Below are 13,113 nucleotides of genomic sequence, written 5' to 3'. Positions count from 1 at the left end.
CACCCACAGTAAGAAGTATTTAAGTTTAGATGTGTACAAATTCAACTAGTCTATTTTAATTTTATACTTATATTCTTTTCAAACTAACTTATTGACGTAATTTACATCCTGATAGCAGTTTCTCCTCTCCCTTCTTTTCCCAGTCCCTACCTCTCATATCCCCTAATTTTTAATCACAGCTTTACAAACAACCCACGGCAGGCCAGAGGATCAGCTAGCTGCTGTGATTAGAACAAATATGGGTAAGACTCAGAGTCCGTCCCTCAGGACAATCGGTAGCACGCTTTTCAAACTCACCGTGGTGGTGGAAAGGACAGGCAGTAAAGAGACAGTAGTTTCTGACACTGGGAATCAGAAATCTCTCATAGATGAGCAACAGCATGGGCCTCCTACCTTTCAATGACTTAAGCAAAGAAATCTCTTCCCCTTTCCAATACACTGTGTGCTACCTACTCTCACTTGAAGAAGAAGGTCCTGAACCTAAGAGCCACACATCTTCTTGAGGGACTTGATGTTCTCATTTGGAACACTGGGTGTTCTGCAGAGGAAGGGAGGCTTTGGGTACACTGGGAATGTGCCATGTAGAATATACCATGCAAGTGAGCCAGATTATTTTATTATTATTGTTGTTGTTGTTGTTGTTATTAATTATTATTATTAATTATTAGATATTTTCATTATTTACATCTCAAATGTTATTCCCTTTCCTAGTTTCCCCTCCAAAAACCCACTATCCCTTCCACCCTCCCCCTGTTCACCAACCCACCTACTCCCATTTCCCTGTCCTGGCATTCAACACTGGGGCATCAAGCTTTCACAGAACCAACTCCTCTCATTGATGTCCCAAAAGGCCATCCTCTGCTACATATGTAGCTAGAGTCATGAGTCCCACTGTGTTTTCTTTGTTTGGTAGTTTAGTCCCAGGAAACTCTGGAGATACTGGTTAGTTCATAATGTTGTTCCTTCTATGGGGCTGCAAATCCCTTCAACTCCCTGGGTCCTTTCTCTAGTTCCTTCATTGGGGAACCTGTGCTCCATCCAATGGATGGCTGTGAGCATCCACTTCTGTATTTGCCAGGCACTGGCAGAGCCTCTCAGGAGACAGCTATATCAGGTCCTGTTGCATCCATAATAGTGTCTGGTTTTGGTGGTTATTTATGGGATGGATCCCCAGGTTTGGCAGTCTCTGGATGGTCATTCCTTCAGTCTCTCCTTCACATTTTGTCTCAGTAACTCCTTACATGGGCATTTTGTTCCCCCTTCCAAGAAAAAGTACAGATGCCCTGCAACAGAGGAATGCATACAGAAAATATGGTAACTTTACACAGTGGACTACTATGCAGCTATTAAAAACAATGAATTTATGAAATCCTTAGAAAATGGATGGATCTGGAGAATATCATCCCGAATGAGGTAACCCAATCTCAAAAGAACGCACATGATATGCACTCACTGATAAGTGGATAGTAGCCTAGAAGCTCAGAATACCCAAGATGCAATTCGCAAAACACATGAAACAAAAGAAGAAGGAAGACCAAAGTGTGAGCCAGATTCTTAACTCACAGTTGGAATTGGTTAAATATCTGAATATTTACCACCAAGGCTGCTTGGCTCTCCCATGTGGCACAAAGTAGATCACAGAAAACTGTGACTACCTAGAACAGGGTGAGGGAAGCAGAAAGAAATGAGTGCTGGAGACAGAAACCAAGACTTAACCACAAACACTTACAACTAAACTACTGTCTTCAGATTACAGGGAACCTGCACCTGAGCTCCTGGAACTTGGAACAGGAAGTGAACTTCTGTTTGCCGTTATGCAAGAGCTTCATGCTACCAGGGCGAACAGAGGTCTAATGCTTTCCTTTCTGTTCAAAACCAGAAGCTAGCTAGCAACAAGACAGTTCCCACAATGCTGCTATTGGTCATGTACTGACTACCTCTAAAGAATGAATGATTCAGTGGCTTAAACCAATGTGAAGAACAATGTATACAGAAGGAAGAACAAATGTAATGCACATTAAATACATGCAAACTGTACTCTGCAGCCACTGTCAACCGGTTGTGCTGTATGTTTCCTAGAAGTTTAGAAAGTAATTATTTTTCAATGTCTACAAAGGTTTGGGGCACCATTCCTTTGTCCTCTCTGATTCAGTCATTCTTCTTTGGGGACTTTGCATTGGGAAACTTTGACACACGCTCCTATTCCTCGGCTCCCTCCCACTTTCTTCTCTTCTTGAGCCTTTCTGATTCAAGGCACACATGTGCATCTGATGTTCTAATGCTAACTTCAAGTTATTCAGGACAGAAAGTTCTATTGAATTTACTGTCCACTGAGGAAGCTTCTCAACTCTTTGTGTTCTATAGGCTCCATTTATTTGCATAATCTAGGATTCCCACTGCTTTCTCAGCATGGCTCTTCTATGTGCCTCAGCCATGGGGACCTTGTATACTCTGCCTATTTGGCACAGTCTTTCTTATACATGACACACGCACTTCATTTCAGTTCCAGGGGAGAGCCTTGAGCATCCTGATGTATGTTCTTGGCAACCCTGGTTATCCATGATCCCTTGCTCTAAGCAATTGTGGGTCCAAGTAACGGTACAAAGTATTCTTAAAACTAGCACTAAATTTCAGTGCTAAATTTCCGTGTATTTCTTAAAATACAGCAGTACAGTTTCAAAATATCTAGGTTTTTTCATTTTAGTATTATTATTATTATTATTATTATTGATGATGGAATGACTAGGTTAGAATGGTTTCAAATATTTTCCACATGACAATCTTGCCACATCTTCTGAATGGCCTGGCCTCTAATACAACATAATTGTGAATATGGAGGTTCCAGTCTGTCTGCAGGGGAGTGTCTCCAGAGAGAGTACAGGAGGACAGCCACTCAATCTCGCTTGTGTAGAACACTAGGAAAAGTTTTGTAGAAGTAAATAATTTTGTGATGCTGTTATGAATTCTACGAAATAAAGCTCTCTTTCCAAAATATCACTAAAGTGCAATCTAAGTACACTCTTGGCACATCTCCAATCAAGATAATTGCCACACCATCTCTGCAGAGAGAGAGACAGAATTATATGGGAGACAATAAATTGCTCAGCTCTCTTTGAGAATTCAGTTGAGTCTATCAAAAAGAAAAGAAAACCCAGAGTTCTTTCAATATATTGGAAAATGAAATATAGACTTATTTCATGTATTCAGGAAGAAACCTCAATTGCTAAACAGAATATTGTTATTCTAGAAGTATTTAAATGATCACATAGATCAGAGAGACTTCAAATGACAGGTTATGGAAGACAGTCCTGGGATATAATGATTTTAGGAAATAATAAGAGTACTTATTTCATCTCATTGTAACCAGAGAAACATTTCCCATTCAGAAGATGTGACAAGATTGTCATGTAAAAAATATTTGAAACCATTCCTACTAAGTCATTCCAACACCAAAAGAACCTAGACATTTTGAAACTGTATTTCAGTATTTTAAGAACACCTTGTACAATTAATTGGATCCAAAATTGCGTAAAATAAGAGATCATGGATAACCAGGGTCTCTGAGGACATATATCAGAACACTCAAGGCTGTTCCCCAAAACAGAATGCAGGTTTTACATGTGTGTGTGTGTGTGTGTGTGTGTGTGTGTGTGTGTGTGTGTGTGTGTGAGTGAAATTGTATACATTCCTTTCCTCTCATAGGCAAAAGGCCCAGTGACTTCATTGACATTCAAAAAAGGAGACTCGGGAACGTAAAATGTTAAAAACTTCTTATGGGTATCACAAAATACTGAATTTGTGAGACTTAATTTGTAGGCCAGTTGTTCCACAATATAATATTTAATATAAAAATCCACCTTTATTCAAAGGGAGTCTTTCCTTTTTGCCTTGTAGAAGAAGTTGGAGATCTGCCAGTTAGCTATCGAAGTGATTAACTACAGGATGGTACGTATCCACCTGAGCAGACCACAAGCTATTTAACAGTAACGAATGATATTTTATGACCCACAGGGACAGACTTAACACAATACAACACAACACATAACCACAGGATATGACTTCTGGGTGGTAGAATTTACCTTGAAACAACAAATCACGCCTACTTTAAATAAATCAAAATGCTCTTGTACTGAGGCGATTTCTACCTCAAATTGACTCAAAGGAAATGTAATTGCTATAGTAGGAGCAAATAAGGAAAGAGGCCCAGTATGCCATCTCAAGAAGGCTCATCTGATTCCATGGTCAGGAGAATGCAGATCTGTGTTGAAAACTAAACTCCCCCCCCCCCCCCCCCGTAAAATCTTGAAGATTTAGATTTGCTAGGTGTCTTTCACCTGTCATAGATAGGTGATACATCTATTGTGCTGGATAGTTTTATATCAGCTTAACATATCAATTAAGAAAAGTCCTCCATAAGATCAGCTTTAGACAAGCCTACTGTGAGTGGCTGTCCCTGGGCTGGTGGTCCTGGGCTCTATAAGAAAGCAGGGTAAGCAAGCCACTGAAGCAAGCCAGTAAGCAGCATCCTTTTTCAACTTTCTGCAACAGCTCCTGCCTCCAGGTTCCTGTCCTGACTTCTCCTAATATAAGTCAAGAGGTGTAAGCCAAATAAATGCTTCCTTCCCCAACTTAGCTTTTGCTCATGGTGTGTGCTGCAGAAGACAGAGCCTGGGAAGTGACTACACCCTTTGAAGGAGGCCAGAATGTCGTGAATGAATGCAGGTAATTGGACATTAAGTTATTTACACTGTTGAAGTTTGAGTTTGCTTTGCTCACGTTATGAATGTGCCCTGGTCCTTTCCTCTTGGGGAAAGTATTTAGGTTAATTTTAGACTTTACAGGAGCTATCAGCTGAAAGACTTTGAATATTTAAATGAGATTTTAGATTTTTAAAGAGAAGAGACTAAACTTTTAATGTGTTTAAATTTGTAAAGACGGTGGGACTTTTAAAGTTATTTATGTTTTTAATGGAAGATCTTAGGAAAGAGAAATGAAAGAGGAAAGGTTGTGGCTTAATGGTGATGCACTTGTGTGTCAAGTTGACAAGGGGTCGTATGTACTGGCTGGTACTGTGTGTCAACTTGACACAAGTTAGAGTCATCCCGAGATAAGCAATATCAATTAAGAAAATGCTTCCATAAGATAGAGTTGTATGCAAGCCTTCAGGGCATTTTCTTAATTAGTTACTGTTCAGGGATGGTCCAGCCCACAGTGAGTGGTGCCATTCATTGCCAGGCTGGTAGTTCTGTAAGAAAGCAGGCTGAGCAAGCCAAAAATACTCTAGCTTTATAACTTGAAGTTAAATAATTAAAATAAATAAAATAAAATAAAATAAAATAAATTATCCTGTGCAATAATGCATGCATTTTTTGCCTCCTTTTAAGTTTTAAATAACTCTCAAGCCTTCCTGTAGCCACCAGTTCTTATAATGGCTTCCAACCATAAGCTACATAACTCTCCTATTCATATTTCCATATTGATCAGTCATTTTCAGGTTTAAACGAGGTGAGACAAACTTCACTGATATTTAATGAAAGTCATTCAAATGCTGGAAGTGTTTTTCTTCTGTATGGTGTTTGTTCATGGCCTTGGGGACAGAGCAAGAAGGACTCAGCCTTCAAGGACCCAGCTGTGAAGGAAACAACAAAGAGTCAGAAATCTGCTACCTAGAGGGATACTTCAGCAGTGTGGCTTTGGCTACAGTAGCAGTGTTTCTGATGCCTTGTTTGCAGGGTTACTCTTCTGATCTCTAAAATGAACTTAACATTTGTTTTAATTTTCTTGATTGCATTTACCCAGTGTTTGTTTCTTTACTAAGATTAGCCTCTTTGGGTTATTTTTCAATGTTGACTTATCAAGTTTAATCCATTTGGGCTTTTTATTCTTCCATTCCTACCACTTCTAATAGAGTCTAGCTGCTGGTGGCATCACAATGTGTTGGTTTTTGATATGCTCTCCTTTAACTATTTTTCAATCAGTATATTTTGATCTTGCAAATCACTGACTGAAGCTGATTGTAGACAGAATCTAAAAAGAAAAAAAGAAAAAAGAAAAGAAAAAAAAAAGAAAAGAAAATCTTCTTTAGGCCCTAAGGTAACAGACAGGGAAAAACATATAAAGTAATACATAGTGTCCGTACCTGTTCTTTTCTTTTCTATTGTCTTGACTGAGAATATAGTTTTGTTGGTATAGTTTTTGCCTATCATGTATAATATCCTAGTTTCAATACTATATAAACTGGGTAGAGTTCTGTTGCTTGTAGTCCCAGCATTTAGAATGTAAAAATCGGAGAATTAAAAGAGTAGAAGTTCAAAGTAATCTTTGGCTACTTAGCAAGTTTCACAGACAGCTTGAGCTACTTGTGACCATGTCTTAAAATAATAATAGCAATAAAGTAATAATAACAATAATAATAATTATAACCTGAATGACTTCTTGTGTCCTTTATAATGAGAGTCTTAGTTAATTTGTGTTTCAAGCAGGAGCCTGAGCTATGAAAAAGCTTTCTGATTGTATTCTGAGAAGTAGAGTTGAACATAACCAGATGTGTTGGCTTCTAAATGAATAACCTTGCAGAAGGTCAACACTTTCAATTTTGATTGAGAAAAAGGATAGTCATAAAACATCCTCAGACTAGGATACAATGAATAAGTATTAAACACTTAACCAACAAACTCAGGTGCAGCACTCTATTTTCTTTCTATTTATTTTTCTTTTTTAGTATGTGAGAGGTAGGTATGCATAAACATATATGTGCAGATGCACACTTATAAACACAAGAAGACCAGAGGATATTCAGTGTCCTGATGTCCTGCTCTATCGCTATCCCTTAGGACAGACTCTCGCTGAAACACGGACAAGACTAACAGCAAAACGGTTTCTGGTTTTCAACTCTGCTCTCTATAGCACTGAGATGACAGGCACACTGAGCATGCCCAGATTGTAATTTCTCTCCCTGTCCCTGATAAATCTCTACTTTCTATAAGTCAGACTCAGTGAGTCCCCAGCTAGGAGGGAAATTGAATTCCTGTCAATGCTGGAATTTCTTCATCTGCCAGTCTAAAATTATAAGTGATGCTTAGAAACAGGATGCCGAGCCTCTCACACTCAGGCCATCCTGTTTGCCAGGAGGTCTGCCTTGTCTCCACTGATGCAGCTCCTGGATGTCCGATGGCTTCCTGGCAGTTCAGGTTCTGTGGCCAATCAGCTGCTGGCATGCTCACTAGAAACTGCAGAGCAGGGTGGGGCACAACAATGGAAGAAGAGAAAAAGTCCATCCTCAGGGGTAGCCACCCCCATCCAGACCCAAGTCAGTTTCCCTACTTTCTCTTCTCCTCTCTGCTTATTCTCTGGCCTTCTCTTCTTGTCCCTGTCACTTCACATTCCTCTTGTCTTCCCGAGAGAGGCTTTCCAGTGAGCCTAGACCTTGACAAAGGACAAAGATTGACATTAAGGGCTGGCGATGTGTTTTTTATCTCAGAAATAAATTCTTTTCACAGTCTGAATCAGGGTCAGAGGAAGTGCAGAATGAACATCAATGAAAATATTTTAATCAGCCACCTTGGCACACATATAAAATGTTAACCACTCAAAAGTATGCGAATAGTCCTTTTTTTTTTCTTTTAAAAAGAATTCAGTGATTTTTATTAGGTGTAGCATTTCCATTTGGAATGACAAAAACTGTTTTGGACAGGGGCAATCTTTACACAGTTTGGTGGATGTATTTAATGCTGTTTACCTGCTTTACACGTAAAAATGATGAAAATGGGTAATTTCATATTCTGTACATTGGTCATATTAAAAATGGTACATGGAACCTTGCTCAAACACAATGAAACAAAGTCTTCAGGTGACTAAAGCCCTAAAATAGCTACCAGGACTCTTTCCTCGTCTCTCCCTCCTTCCTGTGTTTTTAAGTGTTTGTTTTATTTGTGTTGTGCTTCATGGTATGATATACGAATAAATGGCCCACAATTGCCAGAATGAACATGTGAAGGTCAGAAGCCAACAGTGAGTAGTCATATCTCTGTTTTTGCCGTGGTTTCTGGGACATGAACTCAGGCTGTTGGGCTTGCATGAGGAAAGCATTTTTATCCACTGAGCCATCTCAATAGTCTGTTCATTTTCTTTGAGTTTTCTAATTTTTGCGGAAGCGATGCTATAACCCAGAACCCAGTGCTTCTTTACCTTAAAACAACTGCTGTTTATTTCTCCATCATTTCAAGTATGGGCTATGCTCTAAGAAATGGGTATCTTCAGGGTAACCTGGCCCCTTTCCTCACCCCAGGGCTTTCAGAGAAAGAGACTTTCCTTTTCTTCCCCCCAATTAAATAATTTATTTACTTTCCATTCTGATCCAGACCCCCTCTCCTCCAAGGGCCCCTTTCACACAGTCCTTCCCCCACCCTTCCCTCCTCTTCTCCTCTGATGAGACATCTGCAAAACATTGAGCAGGGACTCTCCCCCTAAGGCCTGTTTCACACAGGCATGTCAATACTTCCTCTAATTCCATTGCCCAAAGCATATCAAGTGACTAAGCAGTGACTATCATATACAGTTCTATGGCCAGCAAGGCTTGGACCAGGAAACCTGACTATGAAGAAGAAGAAACTAAGAAAGGACAGACACACAGACACAAACAGACACACAGACACAGACACAGACACACACAGACACACACACAGACACACACACACACACACACAGAGAGAGAGAGAGAGAATCAAGCAGAGTCAAGCATATCTGTCATACAACAACCCAGAACCTCAGTTTATCATGTAAGCACAGAGGAAAGACTTAGGCTCCACAGGAAGTCTCTGTCAGTCATACATCTCAGGCTGTAAACATCCATGAGAAGAATGCTATATGAATGCTTTCTATGCACCCTGTCAACATTGCACAGGGACCATAAAGTTTTGCCAATTCTCATGTGTCTAAGGCATTAGTCCTTGTCAATAACACACTACCACTCAGGGCTTCCTCAGTTTCCCACAATAGGGGAAAGTTTTTCCTTATTTTTACCCCAGATTTCTCCCAGATCTTCCAGAAAAACTATTTACTGAACAACATCAAAATATCATATAGTCTTTCTCATCACCAAAATGTACTGCCCAGGCAAACTCTAAACCAAATAAACTAAAAAATGGCATTGGATCCATCTCATGGTGGTTCTCACAAGGCTCCTTGCCTCAAGAGACTTAAAAACAAAATGACACACATCTAAGGTATGCTGGCAGGAGCAGGAGAGGGCCTGGCACTCTCTACCTCATGCCGAGGTAGAAAACAGTGAGCAGGCAGCTCCCAGGCTAACACTGGCAGTCCACTACACTGTGGGTAAGGTTATCCTTCTATTATCTCAGCACTTTATCTGGGAGGAGCCTTCCTTGCACAGCTCTCCTAGCCCTAAATCACAAACTTTGAAAAGTCTTTTTCTTTGCATGCTCCTCGATTGTGAATTGAGTATAAGATCCCTGCTCTCACTGTTAGAATGTAGTTTCCTGAGTGAAGCCATCTCAGAAAATAGTTTCACCTTGCTGGCAGGTTCAAAACTGAGTTCATGTTCCCAGGATTTGGAACCCAACTCCTGTTCTGCTTAGAGGGGAGATGCTGAGATCCCGTTATCTAAACTAAGACACCCAAGGCATATATGTGCTTCTTGTCTTGACTTAATTGATTATGTGCAGCTTGCCCAGTCCTGTGTTCCCTTATCATTCTAAAATTCCAGGTCAGAGTCCAGAGGGGACCAGGCTGCAAACGTTGACTCAAGGATCTTGAAGCCAGATAACCTGGATAGGGCTCAGTCACCAATGTTAACTTCCTTGCTTAACTAACCCTTGTTTCAAAATATGATTGGTCAATGCAACCATCCAACCTGATCCCCTTACTTTGTGCTCCCATCCTATAAAAATATTGTACAATCTCCCTTCAGGATGCAGTTCAGATCCCAAACTGGCCGCCTCCCTGTGAGAACAGAAAATAAATCTTTTATTTTAAAGCTTCTGCCTCCAAAGTGTGTTTAATGGGCTTCTATCCCAAACCCAACACCACTATGTGCTGAAGGCTTGGTCTCCATATGAACGTACTACTTTGGAAGGTAGGGGAGCCTTCTCGGGGTGGAGTCCAGTCGGAGGAAATAGGTTGCTACCTGAGTTTTCTGCAGTCTTGTCTCTAGTCCTCTCCTGTTTCCTTCTGTGTTTTCTGGTACCCATGGGGTGAGTAGAATTGCCTCTGTGTCCTTCTGTAATGATCCTCTGTCTCACCACAGTTCAGACCATGAGCCAGAATCAGTCCCTCTAAATTTGAGTTTACATAAAATATTTAACACGAAAGCTAAAATTCTGGCCTTTATCTGAGTTACAGAACCACATGATGTCTTTATAAGAAGATAAAGGGGGGGGGGGTATGTTCTATGGGGAGGTGTAATAAGGTATGAGGAAGGGAGATGTCTCAGGAGGCCCATGTCAAGGCATGTTTTCCCAACTGAGGGACCAGCCATATGACAGTATAGTATAGAATAGAGTTTATTCAGGGCATGGTAATGGGAAGTTAAGAGTGTAGTAGAGGCAAAGAAAGGCAGAGAGAGGGAGAGAGTAGAGAAGTAGAGGCCAGCCATGACCACATGGAGAGAGGGGGAAGGGAATGGGAAAGGGAGGGGGAAGAAGAGAGCCCAAGTGGGCAAGAGAGAAGCAAAAGTCAAGAAAGCAAGAGAGCAAGAAAAGGAGGAGGGGACAAGCAACCCCTTTTATAGTGGGTCAGGCCTACCTGGCTGTTGCTAGGTAGTTGTGAGGAGGAGCATACCTGGCTATTGCCAGGTAACTGTGTGGTGGAGTTTAGACAAAATGCTAGCACCTATTTCTCTGCAACCATTTTAATTGACAAATTGTGTATATGCATGTGAGTATGAATATATGTATGTGCATGTATATATGTATATACATGAAGATTACATGATTTGAAGGACATATACATAGCAAATGGCTAATTCAAACCAATGGGAGCAAGCTTTAACTCTTATATGTGCCATCATTTTGACATGAAAAATTTTAAAAATACCCTTTTAAGTTCAGTTCTACAATACTAAATAGAATATATTTTGACTCAATGTTGGAATTACAGGTGGTTTTACTTTTTGTGAGTATGATATTATTCTCCATGCCATGTACAATATTTTCATTAGAAAATATTGCTAAGAGTTACCGGAAAAAAATGCTGGGGACACAGAGATCCACAAGCCAGATGTGGCTAAAGATACCTTGGTACCCACAGCAGGCTGCCAACTGCAATTACCTTTGTAATTATCCAACTTGCACTGCTTTAAAAATTGTGATTTTTCCATTATCCCTTTTAATTTCATGTTATCATTGTCTAAGGAAGTCATTTTATTCACTCTGAAACAGTAATGTTGTGAGCTGAGAGAGTGATTAACAAACTTCTCATGATTCAAATATTATCCAAAGCTAAAACCAGTACCCTAACTACCTTACTACCACCCCATACCTCAAAGTGCATGGAGCAAGCTTGAAAGAGCTCAGGTGTCTGGACTAGGTTTCTAGCACTCAAGAATATTCAGGCCCAAGTACCCCAGCTTGGGAGGCTGTGAACTGCTGGAGGACCCTTTGCAAATGCTCAGTTGAGCCCTCCCAGGATATACCTTAGCACTGTAACCCCTAAAATGAAGGCTGGGGGGGCACATATTTGTAAGGTTTTGGTTGGGTAAATTCAGAATCCCCAAGGACCAGATGATCTTTGTTTTCTGTTAGTTTTCAACTTTTTAAATCTCTATGCAGAGTTGGGCCTCATTAACCTGATCAATATATCCCATTTCTAGGTTCCCCAGATGTTAGCACTGGGATTGAGATTCAGCCAACATGTCCTTCTGAGGACTCCCTAGGGAATAGGGAGGTGCTTAGTTTTTAGCAGTAGAGGCCAAGAGTCTCCATAAATAATATCACCTTTTGGAGCTTGAATTCTAAACTGACCAAGATATGAAAGCAGCTCTTACATAAATAGGAGACCAGAACCATGCTTTCATTACAGGTAAAGATCCTCTTGGGCCATGTAAATCATATCCAAACGCCAGCACTCATGGGCCCTGCTTAGTCACAGCAGGCTCCCTGGATAGATGGAAGCATCTGTACCTAATAGCACATGGAAGAAGGTTCTCTGAGAGAATTTGCCCAAGAAGATGAGAAAATGGAGGAAGAATTAGACCCATGGACCACCTCAGAGAGTATCAAGACATACTGTAAGATGTACTGTAGAGAAGAGAACAAGATAACCCACAGAGACTCCACTGATGAGAGATGAGCAAGAAACCAGGCAGAGGTAGATGTATCTATCATTTCCCCCATAAACCCTCAGTTTACAGTGTCAGTGGTAGAACTATGTCTTTACTGCTCAAAGAGAGAGACAGAGACAAGACAGAGAGGGACAGAGAGACACATACACAGACACACAGTGACAGACACCACACAGAGAGAGGGGGGGAGGGGAGAGAGAGACGGAAAGGGAGAGGAAGAGAGAGAGAGAGAGAGAGAGAGAGAGAGAGAGAGAGAGAGAGAGAGAGAGAGACCAGCCCAGAGCATTGGACTTCCTGGTGCTTAATTCGTATGGAAGAGAAACTTCCAGGTTGAGGAAGAATGCTATCATGCGCTAGTAGGAAAATTATACCACATATTTTCTATTTTAAAAACATTTTATGCCTGCCATTTTCCGTCTGAACCCAGTGGAGGCCACTAAGGGCTCCAGAGTACTCTCCACACAGCAGGACCTCAAGATCCCTGGTGAATATAACTCAACATCAGCTCCAAAGAATTGTGAAGGGTCTTTGCCAGCAGGAACAGGGACAAAGGAACCCTGCCCAATCCAGACGCTGGGATCCTTTCAGGTCCCAGCCACCACCGCCATCTTCCTTCTGAGCCCAGAGGAGGCCACTAAGGGCTCCAGAGTACTCTCCACTCGGCAGGACCTCAGGATAACCTTGGGATCACAGGTGAGTGGAATGAAACATCAGCTCCAGGGAATCGTGGAGGGTCAAGAGCCAGCAGGAACAGGGACTGGGGAGTCCCTCCTGACCAGAGGCTGAGATCTTTATGGTCGGGGGCACCACCACCA

The 13,113-nt window shown here is 41.1% G+C and overlaps 1 long non-coding RNA gene across 1 annotated transcript in view; it reads left to right on the top strand.

Annotated features, from left to right (window-relative positions):
* The window catches only part of Gm40293, a 93,894-nt gene that overhangs the window by 47,340 nt on the left and 33,441 nt on the right, over positions 1–13,113 (top strand). The window contains exons 2-3 of the long non-coding RNA XR_868387.1: positions 3,895–3,945; positions 4,634–4,722. This is a non-coding gene — a long non-coding RNA (predicted gene, 40293). The remainder of the gene's footprint in view (positions 1–3,894; positions 3,946–4,633; positions 4,723–13,113) is intronic.

This window comes from Mus musculus, chromosome 5 (genome assembly GCF_000001635.26).
Source record: "Mus musculus strain C57BL/6J chromosome 5, GRCm38.p6 C57BL/6J".
In the NCBI taxonomy this organism is placed as follows: domain Eukaryota; kingdom Metazoa; phylum Chordata; class Mammalia; order Rodentia; family Muridae; genus Mus; species Mus musculus.
This window is presented reverse-complemented; position numbering and strand designations above follow the sequence as displayed.